General features: G+C 46.1%; 1 pseudogene; it reads left to right on the plus strand.

The window, feature by feature from the left end:
* The first annotated feature begins 2,876 nt into the window (after nt 1-2,876).
* On the plus strand, nt 2,877-3,092 carry LOC144506677 (U2 spliceosomal RNA; annotated as a pseudogene).
* The last annotated feature ends 1,744 nt before the right edge of the window (nt 3,093-4,836 follow it).

Here is a 4,836-nt window from a genome sequence, read left to right on the forward strand (position 1 = left end):
GTCTATCCAGCCTGTCCTTATAACTCAATCCATCAAGTCCCAGTAGCATCTTAGTAAATCTTTCCTGCATTCTTTCTTAGAAAGAATCTTAGAAACCCTACAGAAAGAGGCCATTCGACCCATCGAGTCTGCACCGACCATGATCCCACCCAGGCCCTACCCCCATATCGCTACATATTTACCCACTAATCTACAGGTTAACCACTGTGCCACTGTGCCACCCACCCTGTCTTAATGCGACAGCAACATGTTGGGTTGAAGTAATTATGCGATCTGCTTAATGTCATAAAATGCAGCACAAATTGAGACTTGGATATTTATGCGCGGGTTTTAAATTGCTGAGCCTTGAGCTGAAGTTCTCATTCTGCAGTTGAATCATTTTGTTTGAGATGAAATCTGAAATCTCAGTCACTCCTTGCTCAGGATCACCTGATTTACCAATGTGGAAGCTGGGTCTGGCTGAGGTAACGCTCCCTCACACCACAAGCAGATTTCCCTTTGCTGCTCCTTCTCCATGTTTAATCATTGTGCTCTCTGAAACTGTCCATAAATCGGTCACCTTTCTTTCCCTCAAAGTCAATTCCCTGAATTCTCGAGCAAACCCACACTCTGTGGATATAAACAACTTGGACTAGACTTCCTGCTGCCCATTTATTGCCTGCCTCACCCAGAAGGGCTTGACACACGTGTGTGATTGTCCCTTTAAGGGCAATACAGCAGGTTAAGGGTCACTTGGCCTGGGGGCCAATTAAGACTCAGAGTGGAGAACCACGCCGGGTGGGGGGTGGAAGAGGGGGTTAGCACAGCCCATGAGGCTGCTGTACAATTGTTATTCATAAATAACGCGAGTGTTCACTAATGAAGTCTGAAACTGCCATCTTTACAACATGTTATCCAGAACTGTAATGGCACACTGCTGGGCAAAGCAATACATTGCACTCATTGAGGGGCAAAGGGGGACACTGAGGGGCAAAGGGGGACACTGAGGGGCAAAAGGGGACACTGCACTGACTGAGGGGCAAAGGGGGACACTGAAGGGCAAAGGAGGACACTGAAGGGCAAAGGGGGACACTGAGTGGGCAAAGGGGGACACTGGACGAAGGGGACACAGAGGGGTAAAGGGGCACACTGAGGGGCAAAGGGGGACACTGAGAGGGCAAAGGGGGACACTGGACGAAGGGGACACAGAGGGGTAAAGGGGCACACTGAGGGGCAAAGGGGGACACTGAGTGGGCGAAGGGGGACACTGAGGCATAAAGCGGTACACTGCACTGACAGAGGGGCAAAGGGGAACAGATCTGGGACGCACTGAATGTCGTTCTGCTCCTGCAGAATAAATGGGAAGGCTGAAAACTAGGACATCTGAACCGGTTTGAGGAAATTGTTCTGAAACCAGGACATTTAGCGATAATCTGGGACTGCCCTTGCTTTGCCAGGGTGTCTCATTCCCTGGTCTGCTGCTTTAGTCCAACACCTTCTTGTATTGTCAAATCCCTTCAGAGGCTCAGATCAATAATCAGGGAGATTGACGCATCTGCAAAATGTGCTTTAAAGCTGAAAGATAACCAGGATGTAGAGACATCCTACACACTGGGTTCATTCTCCCAGTAAAAGGAAGGCCCTTTGTTTCCCTGACTCAGAAAATGCAAGATTTGGCACCACCTTGTGGTCAGGGTAGCTGACTGCACTGAATGGCCAGGACGGAAAACAAAGAAATTCAATAATGTCTGAATAAGAAGGCAGACGCTTAAGACCCAGTTGACAGCTTTTGCCTTATGGATCCCGTGCGATTTCCCAAAGCTCTATGTCCTGGGCAACATCCTTCTCTGACAAGCACAGCGCCTAAACCAGTTTAACTGGGGGATGGGGGAGGGAGGGGGCTGAATTATTTCTGTCCAGTCACATGAGACTGATTCACATTGACTACAACCCACGAGTGGTGTGTGCGTGCGCTCTTATTTCGAGACAAAGAGCTTTTTTATGTTTAAATCGCCTACACTTCTTATCTTAGATAATCCTAGGGTGCAAACATTTTTAAATGGCAGACCCTAACACTTCAACACCAAATAATGCAGTGTCATTTCTGAGAGTAATTCAAATGTAGCTGCAGTGAGGCCTGGTCATTGTTTCAATGATTAGTGGCTGGCTGCACTGGACCCCATGTAGAGAAATCCAGGTTGCCAAATATGGGTAGTAGCATTTAATTAGCTCTCTTGACAAAGATTTGCATTGACTGGAAACATTCAGCGAACAGTCAATAATTACAACCGGCCAGCCAAGCTTCCAAAATAGGCAGAGGCCAGAGGCCTCTGGAACATGCCTCAGAGCCAGGGATATGTGATGGATGTTATCCCAGCTCACCTATCTGTGGGAGGGAAGGAATTCATATTCACTCCTCCATCACATCATCTAACTACCTCCAGGTTTACAAGGGGACATTAAATCACAGTGAGGCTCTTCAAGAATGTTGTCAGAAAGAACTTCTTGAGGCAAAGGACTGTAGAAGGCAGTTGGTCGGTTAGAATCATAGGAATCCCAACAGTGCAGAAGGAGGCCATTCGGCCCATCGAACCTGCACCAACAACAATCCCACCCATGCCCTAACCCCGTAACCCCACATATTTACCCTTGCTAATTCCCCTGGCACGAAGGGTCAATTTATCATGGCCAATCCACCCAACCCACACATCTTTGGACTGTGGGAGGAAACCGGAGAACCCGGAGGAAACCCACACAGACACGGGGAGAATGTGCAAACTCCACACAGTCAACCAAGGCCGGAATTGAACCTGGGTCCCCGACACCATGAGGCAGCAGTGCTGACCACCGTGCCGCCCTAGCACAGATGGTTGGAGCGTGATGCTAAAAAAGCCAAGATAGCTTCTCTGCCTTTTGGCTAAGATCAAGTGTCAGGCCAAGCCCAAGATGGGGTGCAACGCCTTATCTTATCAGCTTGGATATTGTTTGTCTTTCTTATAGTGATCTTGAATTGGATTTTGAATTTGGTTTTTGGAGCAAGTAAGGAATGGATTTGGGTTTGCCCCGTCCACTCTGAGCGTTGGCTTTGTAACTTTAAGGATGGAGTAAAGATTTTTTTTAAAAAACGCCAAAGGTAGTGGGTTCGATCCCTGTACTGGCCAAATGCCATTACCTGTTGGCAGCATGGTGGCAGAGTGGTTAGCACTGCTACCTCAGAGCGTCAAGGACCCGGGTTCAATTCTGGCCTTGGGTCACTGCCTGTGTGGAGTTTGCACATTCTCCCCGTGTCTGCGGGGTTCCCTCCAGGTGTTCCGGTTTCCTCCCACTGTCCAAAGATGTGCGGGTTAGGTTGATTGGCTATGCTTAATTGACCCTTAGTGTTGGGGGATTATGTGTGGTTATGGGGATAGGGCCTGGGCGGGATTGTGGTCAGTGCAGACTAAATGGGCCGAATGGCTTCCTTCTGCACTGCAGGGATTCTATGAAATCTGCAAATCTCACCCCCTCACCCCGTACAAAAATAGTTTTTGAGGGAGAGAAAGGGGTCAAATTTCAAAACTGACATTGATAGATTTTCACTGGGTAACAAATGGTTACAGGACCAAGACAAGGAGATGGATACCAGACATGATTGAAATTGAGTGGCAGGAAAGGCTTGAGGGGATGAATGGGCTAGTCCTGTCTCTATATTCTATGTGGATGAGCTAAAACTACCAGTGCCTTCTCCTGCTCAGCTTGCAGTGAAGGGATCATACCTCATTCACATGCCTCAGCTATTGGAGGTTATTTGAGTAGAATTGAGGACATCAGTCAATACAGATCCCATTTCAGTCTTGTCTTATAACTCATTCCTCAACTCAGTTGGGAATCCTTAATTGGGGTGGGGTGTCACAGAAAAGCTTTCTGCAAAGAAATAAACCTAGAAATTATATTTAATATTTAGTATGAGCAGTAATGTTCATCTTAGTGATATAATGCCAAGTTTAATTGCTATTTTGCAGCGAATGAGATGTAATCACAACTTGCATCTACACCGTACCAAATAGGGCGATAGTGAAGGTTTACTATTTTGACAGGAGGCTTTGCGGCTCAGTAAGTAGGGCCTTGTCTCGGAGCCAGAAGTTCCAGGTTCAAGCGCCACTCTCCAGGATTCGTTGGCCATAAAAGGAGCATTGATGGTGTACTCCAAACAGGTTGATAACCAGCCTACTAATCCTTCTGCTGATTCCAAAGGAGAAGTGTATGTGATGATACAAACTATTTTGATGTTCTGCCGATGGTTCAAACTCTCTCTGGTTGAAGGACCCCTATTCAAACAGATTATTAATTGCAGATTTCAAAATTCTCATCGCTTAAATACTCTACTGTTTTAAAAACTATTTTAATCACGTCATCTGTGGCTCAGTTAGTAGCAGCTCTGCCTCTTTGTCAACTTGGACAACAAGACGATGTAGCAAATGTTGACAATGGATTCCAAACCTATTCGCTCTTATCTGGTGTTTAGATTTCCAAAATAAACACAGTACTCTGCCAACACGGCAAAATGCACAACGAACTATCATTGTCTTTGCACAAACTCGGTCAGTGATGGGAACATATCAGAAACTTCGTTGCTCAGTCTAGTTTTCCAAATCTTAATTTCCTTCTTCTGTGTTGTACTATTGTCATTAAGTTTGGTTGAATATACCCCTTTGTAGAGGTAGATATTTAACAGATTTAGAGAGTCAGCGAGGCTTGCAAATTTTGCTATCCACGATTAGTCCGAGAATTTTTCAGCTATGGAAGGATTAATGTTTATTTATTAGTATCGCAAGGCAGCTTACATTAACACTGCAATGAAGTCACTGTGAAAATACT

This window comes from Mustelus asterias, chromosome 17 (genome assembly GCF_964213995.1).
Source record: "Mustelus asterias chromosome 17, sMusAst1.hap1.1, whole genome shotgun sequence".
Classification (NCBI taxonomy): domain Eukaryota; kingdom Metazoa; phylum Chordata; class Chondrichthyes; order Carcharhiniformes; family Triakidae; genus Mustelus; species Mustelus asterias.